The sequence below is a fragment of the Triticum dicoccoides genome, chromosome 7B, assembly GCF_002162155.2.
Source record: "Triticum dicoccoides isolate Atlit2015 ecotype Zavitan chromosome 7B, WEW_v2.0, whole genome shotgun sequence".
NCBI lineage: Eukaryota > Viridiplantae > Streptophyta > Magnoliopsida > Poales > Poaceae > Triticum > Triticum dicoccoides.
The window spans coordinates 141,105,657-141,128,174 of record NC_041393.1 but is presented as its reverse complement, the minus strand read 5'-3'; positions in this window follow the sequence as shown (position 1 = coordinate 141,128,174).

Here is a 22,518-nt window from a genome sequence, read left to right as displayed (position 1 = left end):
ACAGGGTCCGTGCAGCATGTGTTTGACGATCAGGTCATGCAGAACGAGGTGTTTCCCTTTGTCAAGTATCTCTGCGGATATCACCTGATCATAGTCGTATGGGGATGCTAACTTGCTATTTGTTTTCATGATTAAAAGTATATGCTCATGAGGGAGGCCTCGGTTCTGAAACTCCGTGACATGTACATAAGCTGCGACTTCTCCGAAATGCTTACCCTTAGTTAGAAATTCCATCATATCTCGTTGTTTAGCCTTGTATACTCTTGCCACAAGGTATGGACGGTCTTGTGGCAGTTGTCCAGGCATCAGATTATGGGTTATCTCCTCCCAATAGGTATTGCAAGTCATCGTGATAAAATAATCCGGTTTATCCCACCGTTGGACTATTGCCATCACATCCAGCAACTGCTAGGTCTTGAGCTTGCATTGGTTTTCCTTGAAGAGGAAAGGGTGATGCAGCAATAGTAGCGTAAGTATTTCCCTCAGTTTTTGAGAACCAAGGTATCAATCCAGTAGGAGGCTCCTCAAAAGTCCCACGCACCTACACAAACAAACAAGAATTCGCAACCAACGCAATAAAGGGTTTGTCATTCCCTTCAAGGCCACTTGTGAAAGTGAGATCTGATAGAGATAATATGATAAGATAAATATATTTTTGGTATTTTATGATATAGATTGGAAAAGTAAAGATGCAAATAAAAGTAGATTGAAAGCTTATATGATAAAAGATAGACTCGGGGGCCATAGGTTTCACTAGTGGCTTCTCTCAAGATAGCATAAGTATTACGGTGGGTGAACAAATTACTATCGAGCAATTGATAGAAAGGAGAATAATTATGAGATTATCTAGGCATGATCATGTATATAGGCATCACGTCTGTGACAAGTAGACTGACTCCTGCGCGCATCTACTACTATTACTCCACACATCGACCGCTATCCAGCATGCATCTAGAGTATTAAGTTCATAAGAACGGAGTAACGCATTAAGAAAGATGGCATGATGTAGAGGGATAAACTCATGCAATATGATATAAACCCCATCTTTTTATCCTCAATGGCAACAATACAATACGTGCCTTGTTGCCCCTGCTGTCACTAGGAAAGGACACCGCAAGATTGAACCCAAAGCTAAGCACTTCTCCCATTGCAAGAAAGATCAATCTAGTAGGCCAAACCAAACTGATAATTCGAAGAGACTTGCAAAGATAACTTAATCACACATAAAAGAATTCAGAGGAGATTCAAATATTTCTCATAGATAAACTTGATCATAAACCCACAATTCATCGGATCTCAACAAACACATCGCAAAAAGAGTTACATCAAATAGATCTCCAAGAAGATCGAGGAGAACTTTGTATTGAGATTCAAAGAGAGAGAAGAAGCCATCTAGCTAATAACTATGGACCCGAAGGTCTGTGGTAAACTACTCTCAACTCATCGAAGAGGCCTTGGAGATGATGTAGAGGCCCTCCATGGTCGATTCCCCCTCCGGCGGAGCGCCGACGAAGGCTCCAAGATGGGATCTCGCGGATACAGAAGGTTACGGCGGTGGAAATAGTTTTTCGTGGTCGCTTCTGATGTTTTCGGGGTACATGGGTATATATAGGAGGGAGAAGTAGGTCGGTGACGCCCGAGGGGCCCACAAGATTGGGGGGTACGTCCACCTATAGGGGGCGGTCGGGCACCCTCGTGGCCGCCTTGCTTGTTTCTTGACTTCCACTCCAAGTTCTCTGGATCACGTTTGTTCCAAAAAGATCGCTCCCGAAGGTTTCATTCCGTTTGGACTCCGTTTGATATTCCTTTTCTTTGAAACACTGAAATAGGCAAAAAAACAGCAATTCGGGCTGGGCCTCCGGCTAGTAGGTTAGTCCCAAAAATGATATAAAAGTGTAAAGTAAAGCCCATAAACATCCAAAACAAGTAATATAATAACATGGAACAATCAAAAATTATAGATACGTTGGAGACGTACCAAGCATCCCCAAGCTTAATTCCTGCTCGTCCTCGTGTAGGTAAATGATAAAAACAGAATTTTTGATGTGGAATGCTACCTACCATAATTCTCAATGTATTTTTCTTTATTGTGGCATGATTGTTCAGGTCCAAATGATTGAAGATAAAAGCTTATAAAACATAAAAATAGTAATACTCGAAGCATACTAACAAATAATCATGTCTTATCAAAATAGCATAGCCAAAGAAAGCTTATCCCTACAAAATCATATAGTTAGGCCATGCTCCATTTACATTACACAAAATACTCCCATCATGCACAATCCCGGTTTCAACCAAGCAATTGGTTCATAACTTTTAACGCGCTTCAGATTTTTCAACTCTTACACAATACATGAGCGCAAGCCATGGAAATAGCACTGTATGTGGTATATGGTGGTGGTTGTGAAGACAAAAAAGGGAGAAGATAGTCTCACATTAACTAGGCATATCAACGGGCTATGGAGATGCCCATCAATAGATATCAATGTGAGCAAGTAGGGATTGCCATGCAACGGATGCACTGGAGCTATAAATGTATGAAAGCTCAACAAAATAAACTAAATGGGTGTGCATCCAACTTGCTTGCTCACGAAGACCTAGGGCATTTTGAGGAAGCCCATCATTGGAATATACAAGCCAACTTCTATAATGAAAAATTCCCACTAGTATATGAAAGTGACAACATAGGAGACTCTCTATCATGAAGATCATGGTGCTACTTTGAAGCACAAGTGTGGAAAAAAAGATTGTAGCATTGTCTCTTCTCTCTTTTTCTCTCCTTCATTTTTTTGTTTGGCCTTTCTCAATTTTTTATTTGGTGGACTCTTTGGCCTTTTTTTTAAAGTCCGAAGTCTCATCCCGACTTGTGGGGGAATCATAGTCTTCATCATCCTTTCCTCACTTGGGATGATGCTCTAATAATGAATATCATCACATTTTTATTAATTTACAACTCAAGAATTACAACTCAACACTTAGAACAAAATATGACTCTATATGAATGCCTCTGGTGGTGTACTGAGATATGCAATGAATCAAGAGTGACATGTATGAAAAACTATGAAGGTGGCCTTGCCACAAATACAATGTCTACTACATGATCATGCAAAGAGCAATATGACAATGATGGAACGTGTCATAATAAACGGAACGGTGGAAAGTTGCATGGCAATATATCTCGGAATGGCTATGGAAATGCCATGATAGGTAGGTATGATGGCTGTTTTGAGGAAGGAAAATAATGGGTGCATGATACCGGCGAAAGTTGCGCGGCATAATAGAGGCTAGCAAAGTGGAAGGGTGAGTGTGCGTATATCCATGGACTCACATTAGTCATAAAGAACTCATATACTTATTGCAAAAGTCTACTTGCCCTCAAAGCAAAGTACTACTACGCATGCTCCTAGGGGAAGGGTTGGTAGGAGTTAACCATCGCGCGATCCCGACCTCCACTCATAAGGAAGACAATTAAAAGAGCACCCCATGCAACAAATTTGTCACACAACTTTTACCATACGTGCATGCTACGGGACTTGCTAACTTCAACACAAGTATTTCTCAATTTCATAATTACCCAACTAGCATGACTCAAAAAATTACCACCTTTATATCTCAAAATGATTATTAAGCATCAAATTGATCCTAGTGTTTAATGCACTTTCTATGATAGTTTGTATTATACTCAACTTGGATGCTCATCATTCTAGGACCAATTTTATAACCATAGCAAATACCATGCTATTATAAGAGACTCTCAGAATAATATAAGTGAAGCATGAGAGACTAAAAATTTCTACCAAATTAAGCCACCGCCGTGCTCCAAAAGATATAAGTGAAGTACTAGAGCAAAAACTATCTAGCTCAAAAGATATAAGTGTAGCACATAGAGTGTTCTAATAAATTCTAATCAAGTGGGATTCTCCCAAAAGGTGTGTACAGCAAGGATGATTGTGGTAAACTAAAAAGCAAAGACTAATATCATACAAGACGCTCCAAGCAAAACACATATCATGTGGAGAATATAAATATAGCTCCAAGTAAAGTTACCGATAGACGAAGACGAAAGAGGGGATGCCTTCCGGGGCATCCCCAAGCTTAGGATCTTGGTTATCCTTGAATATCTTGGGGTGCCATGGTAATACCCAAGCTTAGGATCATTCCACTCCTTATTCCATAGTCCATCAAATCTTTACCCAAAACTTGAAAACTTCACAACACAAAACTCAACAGGAAATCTCGTAAGCCCCGTTAGTGCAAGAAAGGAAAACCACCACATAAGGTACTGTAATGAACTCATTATTTATTTATATTGGTGTTAAACCTACTGTATTCCAACTTCTCTATGGTTCATACCCCACATACTAGCCATAGATGCATCAAAATAAGCAAACAACACACGAAAAACATAATCTGTCAAAAACAGAATAGTCTGTAGCAATCTGTAACTCTCGAATACTTCTAGAACTCTAAAACTCCTACCAAAATAGGAAGTCCTGGTAAATTTGTCTATTGATATACAGCAAAAAGAATAAACGCACAATCACGTTTCTGTGAATTACTAAAATTATTTTCATGCGCGCAAACTTTCTGTTTTTCAGCAGAATGAAATTAACTATCACCATAGGTTATCCTATAGGTTCTACTTGGCACCAACATTAATTAAAACATGAAAACACATCTAAACAGAAGGTAGATGCAAAATTTATTACTAAACAGAAGCAAAAACAAAAAACAAAGATAAATTTGGGTTGCCTCCCAACTAGCGCTATCGTTTAACGCCCCTAGCTAGGCATAAAAGCGAGGATAGATCTAAGTAGTGCCATCTTTGGCATTCGGAAAGAAAAGAGCAAATTTCCTTTCTATGGCATTCATCCTTCTATTTTGGGAAAGCACATTGCCATTAATGGAGGAAGTAAGATTAAGCACGTTACGGAAATTTGCATCTAAGCTAGCCTTCATCTCTTTGATAATTTTGTTTTGATAAAAGCAGAAGAGGGTGGTAGATTCAACCTTATCATTCATGGGGTGCCCAAATATAGTTTTCATTCTTTCATAGGTATCTATAGCATCCCCTTCAATAAAACCTCCTTCAAAAATAGAATCTAAAACTTTCTTGAAAGAAACGGGTAAGCCAACATAGAAACTTTTTAAGTAAACCTCAATTTTATATTGTGGCACATAGCTAGCCTGAATCCTTAATAACCTATCCCAAGCATCTTTTAAAGACTCATCAAGTAAATAACGAAAAATTTCGGAGTCATCTTCATCAAAATTATTCAAACTCTCATTGGTGACACCGGTGGGTCTTTCCATAACATCATTATTTATGAGCTTAGAAAGGATAGAGGGACTATCTAAGGTACTAAAACCCTGGAAAGGACCCTTAGTTCTTTTTGATTCGGCCATGGCAACGGGAAGGCAAACGGTAAAGAGAGGGCGAATAAAACGGCAAGGGTGAAGTGGGGGAGAGGAAAACGAGAGGCAAATGGCAAATAATGTAAGTGCGAGGGAGATGAGTTTGTGATGGGTACTTGGTATGTCTTGACTTGAGCGAAGACCTCCCCGGCGACGGCGCCAGAAATCGCACGTTGGCGGGAGGTCGAATCTTGACTTGACTTGGTGCAAGCCTCCCCGGCAACGGCGCCAGAAATCCTTCTTGCTACATCTTGAGCTTGTGTTGGTTTTCCTTGAAGAGGAAAGGGTGATGCAGCAATAGTAGCGTAAGTATTTCCCTTAGTTTTTGAGAACCAAGGTATCAATCCAGTAGGAGGCTCCTCAAAAGTCCCACGCACCTACACAAACAAACAAGAACTCGCAACCAACGCAATAAAGGGGTTGTCAATACCTTCAAGGCCACTTGCGAAAGTGAGATCTGATAGAGATAATATGATAAGATAAATATATTTTTGGTATTTTATGATATAGATTGGAAAAGTAAAGATGCAAATAAAAGTAGATTGAAAGCTTATATGATAAAAGATAGACCCGGGGGCCATAGGTTTCACTAGTGGCTTCTCTCAAGATAGCATAAGTATTACAGTGGGTGAACAAACTACTGTCGAGCAATTGATAGAAAAGCGAATAATTATGAGATTATCTAGGCATGATCATGTATATAGGCATCACGTCCGTGACAAGTAGACCGACTCCTGCCTGCATTTACTACTATTACTCCACACATCGACCGCTATCCAACATGCATCTAGAGTATTAAGTTCATAAGAATGGAGTAACGCATTAAGAAAGATGACATGATGTAGAGGGATAATCTCATGCAATATGATACAAACCCCATCTTTTTATCCTCGATGGCAACAATACAATACATGCCTTGATGCCCCTGCTGTCACTGGGAAAGGACACCACAAGATTGAACCCAAAGCTAAGCACTTCTCCAATTGCAAGTAAGATCAATCTAGTAGGCCAAACCAAACTGATAATTCGAAGAGACTTGCAAAGATAACTTAATCACACATAAAAGAATTCATAGGAGATTCAAATATTTCTCATAGATAAACTTGATCATAAACCCACAATTCATTGGATCTCGACAAACACACCGCAAAAAGAGTTACATCAAATAGATCTCCATTAAGATCGAGGAGAACTTTGTATTGAGATTCAAAGAGAGAGAAGAAGCCATCTAGCTAATAACTATGGACCCAAAGGTCTGTGGTAAACTACTCACAACTCATCGGAGAGGCCTTGGAGATGATGTAGAGGCCCTCCGTGGTCGATTCCTCCTCCGGCGGAGCGCCGTCGAAGGCTCCAAGATGGGATCTCTTGTGGAGGTTACGGCAGTAGAAATAGTTTTTCGTGGTCGCTTCTGATGTTTTCAGGGTACATGGGTATATATAGGAGGAAGAAGTAGGTCGGTGGACGCTCGAGGGGCCCATGAGGGTGGGGGCGCGCCCACCTGCAGGGAGCGCCGGGCACCCTTGTGGCCGCCTTGCTTGTTTCTTGACTTCCACTCCAAGTCCTCTGGATCACGTTTGTTCCAAAAAGATCGCTCCCGAAGGTTTCATTCCGTTTGGACTCTGTTTGATATTCCTTTTCTTTGAAACACTGAAATAGGCAAAAAGACAGCAATTCGGGCTGGGCCTCTGGTTAGTAGGTTAGTCCTAAAAATGATATAAAAGTGTAAAGTAAAGCCCATAAACATCCAAAACAAGTAATATAATAGCATGGAACAATAAAAAATGTAGATACGTTGGAGACGTATCAGCAACCTCCGCTGCATGTCGCGATCACTGATACGTCTCCAGCGTATCTATAATTTATGAAGCATTCATGCTATTTTATTATCTGTTTTGAATGATTACGGGATTTATTACTTTTGGGACTAACCTATTAACCGGAGGCCCATCCCATATTGCTGTTTTATTGCCTCTTTAGTATTTCGAAGAAAAGGAATATCAAACGGAGTCCAAACAGAATGAAACCTTCGGGAGCGTGATTTTTAGGAAGAATATGATCTGGGAGACTTGGAGTTCATGTCAGAAGAGCATCGAGGAAGCCACGAGATAGGGGGCGCGCCCACCCCCTGGGCGCGCCCTACCCTCTCATGGGCTCCTCGAGGCTCCCCCGACCGACTTCTTTCGCCTATATAAGCCTACGTACCCTAAAAACACCAGAACATAAGATAGATCAGGAGTTCCGCCGCCGCAAGCCTCTGTAGCCACCGAAAACCTCTCGGGAGCCCGTTTCAGCACCCTGCCGGAGGGGGAACCCATCACCGGTGGCCATCTTCATCATCCCAGCGCTATCCATGACGAGGAGGGAATAGTTCACCCTCGGAGCTGAGGGTATGTACCAGTAGCTATGTGTTTGATCTCTCTCTCTCTGTCGTATTCTCTCTCGTGTTCTCTCTATGGCACGATCTTGATGTATCACGAGCTTTGCTATTATAGTTGGATCTTATGATGTTTCTCCCCCTCTACTCTCTTGTAATGGATTGAGTTTTCCATTTGAAGTTATCTTACCGGATTGAGTCCTTAAGGATTTGAGAACACTTGATGTATGTCTTGTCGTGTTTATCTGTGGTGACAATGGGATATTCACGTGATCAACTTGATGTATGTTTTGGTGATCAACTTGCGGGTTCCGTGACCTTGGGAATCTATGCATAGGGGCTGGCACACGTTTTCGTCTTGACTCTCCGGTAGAAACTTTGGGGCACTCTTTGAAGTACTTTGTGTTGGTTGAATAGATGAATCTGAGATTGTGTGATGCATATCGTATAATCATGCCCACGGATACTTGAGGTGACAATTGAGTATCTAGGTGACAATAGGGTTTTGGTTGATTTGTGTCTTAAGGTGTTATTCTAGTATGAACTCTATGATAGATTGAGCGGAAAGAATAGCTTCATGTTATTTTACTACGAACTCTTGAATAGATAGAACATAAAGGATAACTTTGAGGTGGTTTCGCACCCTACCATAATCTCTTCGTTTGTTCTCCGCTATTAGTGTCTTTGGAGTGACTCTTTGTTGCATGTTGAGGGATTGTTATATGATCTATCTATGTTATTATTGTTGAGAGAACTTGCATTAGTGAAAGTATGAACCTTAGGCCTTGTTTCCTACCATTGCAATACCGTTTACGCTCACTTTTATCATTAGTTACCTTGCTGTTTTTATAATTTCAGACTACAAATACCTTTATCTACTATCCATATTGCACTTGTATCACCATCTCTTCGCCGAACTAGTGCACCTATACAATTTACCATTGTATTGGGTGTGTTGGGGACACAAGAGACTCTTTGTTATTTGGTTGCAGGGTTGTTTGAGAGAGACCATCTTCATCCTACACCTCCCACGGATTGATAAACCTTAGATCATCCACTTGAGGGAAATTTGCTACTGTCCTACAAACCTGTGCACTTGCAGGCCCGACAACGTCTACAAGAAGAAGGTTGTGTAGTAGACATCAAGCTCTTTTCTGGCGTCGTTGCCGGGGAGGTGAGTGCTTGAAGGTATATCTTTAGATCTTGCAATCGAATCTTTTTTGTTTCTTGTTTTATCACTAGTTTAGAAAACTACAAAAAATGGAGCTGAGTTTGTCTCATACGCTTCATTTTTTTAATATCTTTCGTGAGTATGATGAAAAGGAAAATTGTGCTCAAGTGCTAGAAGAAGAATTACATAGAATGCTTGGCATGAAATATGTGAATGATGAGCATGATTTCAATGTTGTTAGTAGGAATTCCTTGAATATCCATGATGCTAATGATATGCAAAGCCACAAGCTTGGGGATGCTATGTTTGATGAAGATGATATTTTTTGTCCCCCAAGTTTTGATGAGCAAATTTATTATGATGAAAGTATGCCTCCTATTTATGATGATTATATTGATGAAAGTGGGTTTGGAAGAATGTCAAATTTAGGAAGTAGTGATCCCACTATTTTGGAGGATGTTGAATCTTATTGTGATGAACATGAAAGTGGATTTGGAAGAGTGTCAACTTTATTTAGTGATGATTCCACTATTTCGGAAGAGGTTCCAATTGATTATGAGAACAAAGTTGCTACCTATGATGATTATTGTGATGACTTGTATGCTATTAGGAATAATGATAACCATGAAACTTGTCATCATGATTTTAGTTTTCAATTGGATTATGCCTCACATGATAATTATTTTGTTGAGTTTGCTCCCACTACTATTCATGAGAAGAATTTTGCTTATGTGGAGAATAGTAAATTTTCTATGCTTGTAGATAATTAAAAGAATGCTTTAGGTGCTAGTTATATTGTTGAATTAATTCATGATGCTACTGAAAATTATTATGAGGGAGGAACATATGCTTGTAGGAATTGCAATAATATCAAGTTTCCTCTCTATGTGTTGAAAATCTTGAAGCTATGCTTGTTTTACCTTCCTATGCTAGTTGATTATTGTTCCCATAAGTTGTTTGCTCACAAAATCCCTAGGATAGGAAGTGGGTTAGACTTAAAGGTGCTAGTCATATGCTTCATGATGCTCCTGTTATGTTTCAATTCTTATCTTTTATGTGAGCATCATTGCCATCATCATACCTAGCTAAAAAGGCATTAAAGAAAAGCACTTGTTGGGAGACAACCCAATATTTACCCTTACTGTTTTTGTGTGTCCACATGATTATGATACTGTAGTAATCATGTTTTATAGCTTTTGTTTCAATAAAGTGCCTAGTAGAACCTTTGGGAAGACTTGGGTGAAGTTTATGTGATCTTGCTGTAAAAAACTGAAACTTTTGCGCTCACAAGATTAGCTGCCATTTTTCACTGGTAGTGCTTTTAGGTTGATTCTTTTTGAAGATGATTAATATACAAATTCCTCAGGTCCACCAATTTATTTCAGAATTGTTTGAGTTCCAGAAGTATACGTTTGATACAGATTACTGCAGACTGTTCTGTTTTTGACAGATTCTGTTTTCTATGTGTTGTTTGCTTATTTTGATGAATCTATGAGTAGTATCGGAGGGTATGAACCATATAGAAGTTATAATACAGTAGATATTACACCAATATGAATTTAGAATGAGTTCACAACAGTACCCAAGTGGTGATTTATTTTCTTGTACTAACGGAGCTTACGAGTTTTGTGTTGAGTTTTGTGTGGTTGAAGTTTTCAAGTTTTGGGTAAAGATTCGATGGACTATGAAATAAGGAGTGGCAAGATCCTAAGCTTGGGGATGCCAAAGGCACCCCAAGGTAATATTCAAAGGACAACCAAGAGCCTAAGCTTGGGGATGCCCCGGAAGGCATCCCCTCTTTCGTCTTCGTCCATCGGTAACGTTACTTGGAGCTATATTTTTATTCACCACATGATATGTGTTTCACTTGGAGAGTCATTTTCTTTTGTTAGTATTTGCTTTCTGTATTTAGAATAATGTTTTGAATCTCTATTTTCAATAAAAATGTCAAGGATAGCCTTTTACCATGCTTATTTTGCTAGTATACATGTTTCTGTTTGAAAACAGAAAGTTTACCGCTGTTGCAAAAATTCCCTTGAAAAGTCAGAGAATGGTATAATATTGAATCTTTTTGCATATTGAGATCTGATAAATCTTATACAGAGTAGTATTTTTCTCACAATTTTTGGAGTTAGGGAAGTATGATGAATATTGCATTCTTTACAAACTATACTGTTTTGGCAGATTGCTGTTATGGTTGCATTGTTTGCATATGTTTGCTGGTTTAATGATTCTATTTGAGGATAGGAGTATTAAATATGCAGAGGCATTTAGTATGCAATGTTGAATAATAATTTTAGTGATTTGTTACAGTAGAAAATGATAAGGTTTTGCATTGGTTTATACTAACCTATCTCACGAGTTCTTGTTGAGTTTGTTGTGGATGAAGCTTTTGATAAAAAGAAGAGAAACCATGATATGAGAGGAATTAAAGAGACATAAAATCTCAAGCTTGGGGATGCCCAAGGCAGCCCAAGATAATATTTCAAGAAGTCTCAAGCATCTAAGCTTGGGGATGCCCCAGTAGGCATCCCACGTTTCTTCTTCAACAACTATCAGTTAGTATCGGTTGAACCTAAGTTTTTGCTTCTTCACTTGAGTTGTGCTATCCTTGCAATGTCATTTTATTTTGTTTTGTTTGCTGTTTTAATAAAGTAATTAAGATCTGAAATTCTTTAATGAGAGAGAGTGAAAGTGCTAGTATCGACTAGAGGGGGGGGGTGAATAGGCGATTTTTATGAAAGTCTTCAAAACTTGGAAGTTTCGAAGACAAACAATAGAAATGACCTAGTTGATATGCAGCGGAAGATAAACTACCATAAGCAAACCATGGTCAAGTATGCAATGATGTGAAAGTACAAGACTAATAGCAGCTAAGTAGTAAGGATTAGGATGGAAGATAGTATGAAGCCAATCAACAGTAGTAGTCCAGCAATGAAGTCAAACAGGTACACAGATAGGCAATGACTTCACAAAGACAAACTTAAGTAAAGGAAGGAAGAGGATAGAACGAGTCACTTGTTGAAGACACAGGATTTGTTGGACCAGTTCCAGTTGCTGTGACAACTGTACGTCTGGTTGGAGCGGCTGAGTATTTAAACTCGAGGACACCCAGTCCCGGACACACAGTCCTCACCGTATTCTCCTTGAGCTAAGAACACACAGTCCTCGCCCAATCACTCTGGTAAGTCTTCAAGGTAGACTTCCGAACCTTCACAGACTTCGTTCACCGGCAATCCACAATGACTCTTGGATGCTCAGAACGCGACGCCTAACCGGCTGGAGGATACACAGTCCTCAAGTGTAATAAGTCTTCAGGTCACACAAACAGAAAGACTTCAGTGATTCCTAACACTCTTTGGCTCTGGGTGTTTGGGCTTTGTCCTCGCAAGGATTTCTCTCTCTCAAATGCTTCGAGGTGGGTTGCTCTCAAAACGACAAAAGCCGTAAACTAACTCTGAGCAGCCACCAATTTATGGTGTAGGGGGTGGGCTATTTATAGCCACAAGGCAACCCGACCTGATTTGTCCGAAATGACCCTGGGTCACTAAGGAACTGACACGTGTTCCAACGGTCAGATTTCAAACACACGCGGCAACTTTACTTGGGCTACAAGAAAAGCTGACTCATCCAGCTCTGGATAAGATTTGCTCTCATTGTCTTCGCTCGAAGACATAGGATTTGGGTTGAGCATCACTTCAGTCACTCTGACTTAGTTCACTTGGACCCCACTTAACAGTACGGTGGTTCCTATGACTCAACAAAGAAGAAAAGGAAACAACGAAACCACACAGTCCTTGCGCTCCATAGTCTTCATGCAATGTCTTCTCATGTCATAGTCTTCAATATGAATATCTTCTCATACCACCATTGTCTTCAATGTCTTCATACATTTTTAGGGGTCATCTCCGGTAGGTAAACCGAATCAATGAGGGACACTACCTGCGTTATCCTGCAATTCTCACAAACGCATTAGTCCCTCAACCAACTTTGTCGTCAATACTCCAAAACCAACTAGGGGTGGCACTAGATGCACTTACAATCTCCCCCTTTTTGGTGATTGATGACAAACTGGTTGAAGTTTCAACGGGGATAAAGTATGTGAAATTGTAAAGGATAGGGAATTGTCTTCATAAGTAGCAAGGGCTCCCCCTGAAGATGTGCATATAAGTAATTTGCTTTTGGAATGCAAATGCACATGGCAGGTTGTACTTGTGGAGATCCACTTCAACTTATGAAGATAATTCATCATGCATGAAATGATATAGCAAGTAGAATGACATGCATAACGAAAAATGGACGTCTGCAGAATGATCTAAGTGCGGAAGTTATCATAGCACATGCGGAATTTATCATCGCATCACAGTAAAGCAAATAAGTAGCAGACGACCATCAAGTTTAGGTGTTACAACTCAAAGAACCGAATGTTTTAAAAGGCAAGAGTTGTAAGCACGAGGCAAAATATAGTGCAATGCCCATATGAACCTGCTTGAAGACTATCAACTTATATGCTTCTCCCCCTTTTGTCAGTAATGACCAAACAGGTTTGAAGACATAGAGCATCTGCTCATTCTCATGAGCAGGTGAAGTAGCAGGGTTATCGTTGTTGGTTGGCGGTGCAGACGAACTTGGTGCAGTGTCGATGCATGCAGTAGTAGGAGGTGGTGAAGTAGCATATTCTTCATCATCGATTACTCTGGCATTGACAGTTGCCACGAAGGAAGAATATTCAGAGTCTTCAAGAGATGGAGTGCGACGTAGGAAAGTAGTCCGTGGAGGAGTGGTGTCAAACTGGAATCTTTCATTGAAGCCATTGTCTTGAAGATCTGCTTCAGCACTGAGCAAGGTCAAACTCTTCCATGATCGCCGGCAAGTTTCATGAGCAACAAAGGCATTCTTGGTGGCAAGGTTTCGAATGCGATTAACATCCACTAAGAGGCTTTGCATCTGTCTCTTGAGCCAAAAGTGATGTTTATCCTGTTTCTGATGAAGGGCCACAAGAAGTTCTCGGTCATTGAAAACACGAGAACGCTTCTGACGCCTTTGGGCAATGGTGCTTTCAGTGGCTTCAGTAGGTGCTCGATGAGGCAGACGTGTATTTCCAGCCAATGGATAGATTTATGTTGCCGCTTGAACACCTTCAATGGGTTGAGTGAAGCTTTGGTGCTCGGCATTCTGAAGACAAAGATGCTTCTTGGCAGGGTCAGGGTATATGGCTTCAACTGACATATCAACCTCTGGTAAAAAGATCAGATGATTGCGAGCAGATGGCTGATAGTTGACAGATGAGTGTTGCTTGATGAGGCGCATGACCCATGGAGCATAAAACTTCAGACCAAACAGATCAGATCCAGAAGCAGCAAGTTGCCTGATGAAGAATTCTTGAGTATCGAAGCTGATGCCATTGAGAATGTAGAAGACCAAAGTCTTCATAGCTCCTTCAAGCTTGGCCGCTGATGAATGTCCTTTGATAGGCCATAGAGTCCGCCTGATAATATGACATATTGTGCGTGGCAGATACTCAAGTTCTTCAACAAAGAACTCTATTGGATATTCAGCGTCAGATGGCAAGGGCTTCATCATGCTCAACATCTGACTCATGTTGGGTTCTGGCTTATGGAAGATGCTCTCCAATGCATTGCGGTGTAGCTGACAATCAGGTTCATATAGCTCTCCAGGAGTGGCTAGCCCTGTAAGCTCAATGATGTCAAGAGCTTTGGCTTCATGATGAACATTTCCGGCCATCCACTCAAGGACCCATGTCTTGATATCTCTGTTGTAGCCGCGAATGTGTAGAGTAGCATAGAATTGAAGCAATAGCTCTTCATTCTAGTGTTCTTTGTCTGTCACAAAGTTGAGCAGACCAGCATCACGAAAGCAATCAAGTGCTTCTTCTAAGCACGGCAGTCCAGCAATGGCTTCAGTGTCGAGGCGCATATGTGGGAAAATGCGGCCTTGATCATATAAAACGCAGGAGTAATAGCTTCGCTGTTGATAGCTCCAGAACCGATCTGATGATATCCTTGGTTTGGAGTAGGGGTTCTTGGTGCTGTCAAAGAAGGTATTGTGGCTTTTGAAGCCATTAGCATTGAAGGACCCTGGTGAGTTTGCAGTACCTGGAAACCTTGGCAATCTTGGCTTGGGCTTCTGGACCTGAGGCCTATGCTCAACATGATAATCAAATTGAGGCCTAGAGGCAGTAGGCGGAGGTACCAGAATGGGCCATCGAACAGTGGTTAGTTGACCATGATTGTATGCTTGCTCAATTGTATGAGGCCTTGGTGACGGAACAGGAGTAGTGGCAATAGCTAAGGCTTCAGGCTGCACAACAGGTGCTTCGGGAGCAGTTGCCTCATTAGCTTCAGGTGCAGTGGCCTCATTAGCTTCAGGCACACTGGTTGGTTCAAGCTCCACATTAGCGTCAGCCATGACAACTTCAATGGCTTCATTGGCATTGGTGGTGGCAGCTTCAACATTTTCAGCCTCCTCTTGATGAACAGGAGGGTCGGGCACTGGCACGTTCACTTCAGGAACAACTTATTCTATAACTGGGGGAGTAGGGACACGTACGTCTTCTTGATTCTCTTCGGCTGATGCAGCCGGAATGTCTTCAGCAGCTTAGGCTTCAGACATGGAGACATTCATAGTTGGAGTTGGTTCAGAAAATACTTGACGTGCAACAGGTTGGCGTTGCACTTCTCCTTCTGGAACGCTCGACAGAGGGACTTGAGGCCTTTGTCCTTTGCGAAGCCTGCGAAGTGCTGGCAACGCCTGTGGAGATGGAGTTGGCTGGGCCTCAAAGTCTTCATCTTCTTCTTGCACGGGTGGTGTAGCTTGTTGTTGTTGTTGGGGAGTACTTGGGGAGTCTTGTTGCTGTGGGTGATCAGCCCATGATGCATCCTGAGCAATTGGCGTCAGAGGACGACCAATGCTGATGAGTTCGTTGTTCGTAAGAATAGGCGATGATACCACGTTGTGTTCGATCTGAGGAAGAACTTCATCATCGTCAACATTGTCATGATGACCAATGTCTTCAGCAGCGGTGGGTTCAGCTGCTGGAATATCTTTAGCTTCATGAGCCTCTGAGGGAGCAGGCTCATGAACTATCATCTGTCTTTCTTGATGTTTAGACACAGATCGAACCACTGAGATGGGTTCAACAACCAGAGGCTCTGTGGGAGCAGCCCGATTTTTCTTGGTCTTGCGCTTCTTCTTGGAGGGAGCAGCATCAGAGGCTTCAGTATTCTTCCTTTTTCTGGCTTCAGCCTCTGCAGCCCTCGTTTTCTTCTGTTCTGAAGCGGTTCTGGTGACCTTTGGCTTCGAGCCAGTCATGCTACTTGGGAAGATAATGCGAGGGGCTTCTTGTGCAGGCTGGTCAGCAGGAAGCTTCTTCTTTTTCTTTGCAGCCATCCTGGGGTCAATGGCAGGACGGCCAAGTGACTTGCGCTTCTCAGCCTCATTGTAGGCAAGCACACACTTATCAGCCAAATTCTTCATACGCTCGCGAGAGCCTTGAGCTTCTTGGCGCTTCTTGAGAAAGGCTTCTTTGAGCTCATGCAGCATGACCTTGAAGTTTTTGACATCTTGCACACTGAGCTTCGCAACGTGCTTCTTGAACTGAGCCTTTTCATAATCAATTTTGTTCTTCAGCTCAACAATGCGCTGAGCAAGAGCTAGCTCAGAAGCAATGGTGCCATTAAAGGCGACTCTTAGGCCAATGGGAAGCTGCAGATCATCAAAGCTGAGGTTGGGGGTGTCGAACCACTCATCAATGAAGTTATGAATGATTGCCACATCAAAGAGAGGCAAGTTGTTGAAGATTTCTGCTTCTTCCTTGCTCTTGATTAATTGCTCAAGGGCATCATCTGCAAGATCTTCATCACTGGGCAGATCAATGGGAACTTCACGCAGTATAGCGGCAGGAGGCAAGGCTTGATCAGTATGCCTGACAAGTTGCTTTTTCTTCTCCGTCTTCTTGGAGATACGTGATTGATCTTCAGACTGCACACTGGCTTCAGGAGGTGCAGTGGCCAGAGGCTTCGCGCGTAAAGCTTTTGGAGGTGCAGATTTAGAAGCCTTTAGCTTCTTTTGCTTCTGTGGATTCGAAGGAGGAGCTGGGGCTTCATTAGTGTCAGCATCCTTATCTGAATGATCTACCTTGGCACCTTGGACCAAGATGTAAGTGATGAGGCCATCAAGGTTGGAGAAGGGGCCAATAACATTTGGTTCCGCATCACGGGAGCCGTCAGCACGAGGAGCAGAGGGACCAGGGTTGAAGTCTAGTCCCAATGACTTCTTGTTTTCCTTGGCCGAAGCCTTTGCGTGCTGGAAGTTGCGCTTGAAGAGAGCATCATCACGACACCAGAGTAGTGATGTGGGATCGGCATTCTCAGGCTGAGGTCCACGGACCATGCAAGGATAGAAGTTTTGATCAATAGCTTTAGCTCTATTCTTGGGTTGAAGGCCTCGATAGAGAATATCGCCCCAAGGACTCTTGATAGCATTCTTCTCTGCATATTCCTTGGTCACGAATTTGTACTTGAACCATTCTTCAGCCCAATAGCGTCGAATCCATTGGATTCGTGTCTTGCGCTGATGATATGACTCTTCAGGATCGGTCTTGTAGAGTTCTGCTAGGTCATCAGGCAGATCTTTGGATGTTCCTTCTCTGCGCTGTCTGTCACCCTTCCTTGCTGATTTTTCTGCAGCCATGAACTTCAAACTGAATGGCTTCAATACGTTCAAAGTCTTCAGATACTTTCGCTTCCTGGTCAAGCAGGAACCGGCTTCAGGAGAATTGATATGATGCTGTAAGTATTCTGCAAACGAATGCAGACTATGAGAACCAAGGGATTCTCCCACGGACATGTACCTGTGACAGCATTAGAGATGCGAGGGAAGGGGAAGAGGCCATATGCATTCTCAGAAGATTTTGAAGATAAATCAGTTTGAAGACATTGACCTCATGATGCGAAGACATTCACTTATATAGGTAGGTTGGTTCCAGATTTGTACCAATCCATGAATAAGTACAAGTGAGGAATCAAACTAGACAGGAAATCTAAGTGAATTGACTAGGCAGTATGAGATGCGAACAGAATAGATCTAATATTGAATAAGCAGAAACCACTTCGGTAAGCAGGATGAATCTTGAAGATCAAAAAGGTGGTAAAAATAGAGTTATAATTACCGCACGATGAACTGCTAGATGGGATGAATAGGAGACCGAGCAGTTCAGCCCACCATGCCCTAACTTGGCGACGGAGGACACCTACGGCGACGGCGGAGAGGATGATGTCCGCGGTCGGCGTGAGGACGGCGTCGGAGAAGTCGCGGCAGCTAAGCGCTTCGTTGCCGGCGTCGTCGAGAGCTAGCGGTGGCGCTAGGGTTTTGACGAGGTGGGGAGGTGGAAGAAGGATTTCTTTACCGCAGGGGACAAGTATTTATAAGTAGGTGAGCAACATAGTGCAATTACGCTGGTGCCCCTGGCGGTTCACATCTGAGGGGCATGTGGCAAGCATGCAACATACTCAGAGTTGTCACACGTTCCCACGCCCGCCAGGCATGTCAGAGAGTTGTTCCGGCTTCTCCAGATTTCAACAATAAAGATGAGTCATTTAAAATAGATTTAATGTTTGTCTCTTTGCCTTCTGCTGACTAGGACGCAGAGAAGACATTCGACAGTTTCAATAGAATGCATATGATTTGGACAGATAGTGTTTGAGATAGAAAGCATAGAGAGGTTAGGGTCCGGTCACATTCACTTAGTTCAAAAGATTCAACTTGAAGACATAGCTATAAGTGAATGCTGTAGAGGATAGAACACTAGTATATATATATATGCAATCAAATCATCATAGCGCAGAAAATCATGAAGATAAATTGAAACTGAAGACAAACCAAATGTTAAGTCTTTGCAAAAGTAACGCCATGAGAGAAACACTTCAAACAGAGAAGTTTGGTGGTGGTGTTACCCACCGTATAGGAAGTATTAGACCCAGACACGGTGCACAATTATCGTGGCACTCCGAAGTCAAATTCCATGTTAATGTATTCACACTCAGAGTGTAAATCTTCATTGATTGAAGATATACATTACTTTGTGTGTTGCACATCTAAGTCATCAACATGCATAAGTGTTAGGATGTGTGCCTGATCACAGGACATTAGAGGATTCCAAGATATTTAGCTCACACCGTAACTTGCAAAACCTTTTCTCGTCCAAGGGCTTTGTGAAGATATCTGCCAGTTGCTCTTTAGTGTTGACGTGAATGATATCGATATCTTTCTTCATGACATGATCTCTGAGAAAGTGATGACGAATTTCAATGTGCTTTGTCTTCGAGTGTTGGACTGGATTGTTGGCTATCTTGACGGCACTTTCGTTGTCGCAGAAGAGAGGCACTTGTTTCAGGTTGATGCCATAGTCCTTGAGAGTTTGCTTCATCCATAGAAGCTGAGCACAACAGGATCCAGCAGCAATGTATTCAGATTCAGTAGTTGAGAGTGATACACAATTCTACTTCTTTGAAGACCAACAGACAAGTGATCGACCAAGAAAATGACATGTGCCTGATGTAGACTTGCGATCCACCTTGTCACCAACATAATCAGCATCCGAGAATCCAACCAAATCAAATTTTGAGCCCTTGGGATACCATAATCCGAGTGTTGGGGTGTAAGCCAAATATCGAAGAATTCGCTTCACAGCTAAGTGATGCGATTCCTTTGGTGCCGCTTGGAATCGAGCACACATGCAAACACTAAGCATAATATCTGGCCTAGATGCACATAGATAAAGTAAAGAACCAATCATGGAGCGGTATACCTTTTGATCGAACTCTTTACCATTGTCGTCGGGACCAAGGTGATGTTTGGCTGGCATTGGCGTCGTGTAGCCTTTGCAGTCTTCCATTCCAAACTTCTTCAGACAATCTTTGAGGTATTTTTCTTGAGATATGAAGATGCCATTGCTTTGCTGATGAATTTGAAGACCAAGGAAGAACTTCAGCTCACCCATCATGGACATTTGATATTGCTCTTGCATCATGTATCCAAACTCATCACTGTACTTCTGGTTGGTGCAGCCAAAGATAATGTCATCCACATATATTTGGCAGACAAACAGTTCGCCATCATATGTCTTCGTGAAGAGTGTGGGATCGAGGGATCCTGGTTTGAAGCCTTTGCTCTTCAGGAAGTCTTTGATCGTATCATACCATGCGCGAGGAGCTTGTTTGAGGCCATACAGTGCTTTGTTTAGCTTGTACACCATATCAGGATGTTTTGGATCTTCAAAGCCAGGTGGTTGTGCGACATATACTTCTTCTTCAATCTTGCCATTGAGAAATGCACTTTTCACATCCATTTGATATAGCAAGATGTTGTGATGATTAGCATAGGCTAGTAGTATGCGAATAGCTTCAAGCCTAGCAACAGGAGCAAATGTTTCATCGAAGTCAATTCCTTCAACTTGAATATATCCTTGAGCCACAAGACGTGCTTTGTTTCTGATGACTTGACCATGCTCATCTTGCTTGTTTCGATATATCCATTTTGTTCCAATAATGTTATATGCTTGCGAGGGTCAGGTCGCTTGACAAGTGCCCAAACATTATTCAGCTTGAACTGTTGAAGTTCTTCTTGCATGGCTTGAATCCATTCCGGTTCCATAAAAGCTTCAGCAACTTTCTTGGGTTCTGATATGGACACAAATGGAAAGTGCCCACAGAAGTTTGCTAACTGTGTTGCTCTTGAGCGAGTAAGTGGACCAGGCGCGTTGATGCTGTCAATTATCTTCTTGATTTGTACTTCATTTGCAACACGAGGATGAACAGGACGAAGATTTTGCTCTTGCTGATCATTGTCATCATTGGGAGGATTGTCTTCGGTCTGAGCAGTGTCTTCAGGTTGATTTGGTGCGGAGATGATAAGTTCCTCTTCAGGTTGTGCTTCAGAAGGCATGATTTCACAAGTTCCCATCAGCTTGATAGATTCGCTTGGAGGAGCTTCATCTAGTGTACTTGGCAGAATTTCTCTTTGAGAACCATTGGTTTCATCAAATTTCACATCCACAGTTTCAACGATCTTATAGAGAAAGAGGTTGAAGACTCTGTAGGAGTGTGAGTCCTTTCCATAGCCAAGCATGAAGCCTTCGTGAGCCTTAGGTGCAAATTTTGACTTGTGATGGGGATCCTTGATCCAGCATCTAGATCCAAATACTCTGAAGTAACTGACATTTGGTTTCTTGCCAGTAAGGAGCTCATAGGATGTTTTGTTCAGAAGCTTATGGATGTAGACACGGTTGATGATGTGACAGGCTGTATCAATAGCTTCAGGCCAGAACTTTCTTGGTGTCTTGTATTCATCTAGCATTGTTCGAGCCATCTCAATGAGGGTTCTGTTTTTGCGCTCAACGATGCCATTTTGCTGAGGTGTGTACGGAGCAGAGAACACATGAGTGATTCCCATTGTATCCAGATACAGATCAAGTCCTGTGTTCTTGAATTCAGTGCCATTGTCACTTCTGATATGCTTGATCTTCACACCATAGTTGTTCATTGCTCGATTTGCGAAGCGCCTGAAGACATCTTGCACTTCAGTCTTGTAAAGAATTATATGAACCCATGTGTATCTTGAGTAGTCATAAACAATGACGAAGCCATAGAGACAGGCAGTTGTTGTGAGGGTGGAGTAGTGAGTAGGTCCAAATAAGTCCATGTGTAACAGCTCGAAGGGTTGAGATGTTGTCATGATTTTCTTCGAGGGGTGCTTTGCCCTTGTCATCTTTCCAGCTTCACAGGCACCACACAGATGATCCTTCTTGAACTTGACATCTTCGATGCCAATGACATGCTTCTTCTTGAAAAGTGAGTGTAAGTTCCTCATGCCAGCATGTCCTAGCCTTCGATGCCAGAGCCAGCATTCTGAAACTTTTGTGAGAAGACATACGGCAAGCTGTGGACCTGCTGAGAAATCTACCACGTATAGATCATCTTTTCGATACCCTTCAAAGACTAGAGATTTGTCAGATTCCATTAGTACAAGGCAACGATATTTTCCAAATAGCTTTTTCCAAATAGCACAATCATGTTTAAGTCATAAAGCATTGAGACAGACATTAAGTTGAACCCAAGGGATTCAACAAGCATCACTTTATCCATGTGTTGATCCCTAGAGATTGCAACTCTACCTAGACCCAATACTTTGCTTTTACCAGTGTCAGCAAATGTGATTTGACTCTTGTCGGATGGACGTAGGGTTGAGTCCATGAGAAGACTTCGATCACCAGTCATATGATTAGTGCATCCACTGTCAATAATCCATTCTGAAGCTTTTGGTGACATGCCCTACAGTGCAGTTAGGAGGATAGGCTTCACAAGGTATGTTGTGAAGCATAAGCATTTTACACACACAAGGATTATCACAGTTTAGATCAAGATTAGAACACACAGTATGACAGATAAGAGATTCATATGTGGAATATATAGTAAGTCATTTTATCATGTGTCCCTTTATGTTTTAGGTCCCCAACAATAAATCGGACGCCATTGAT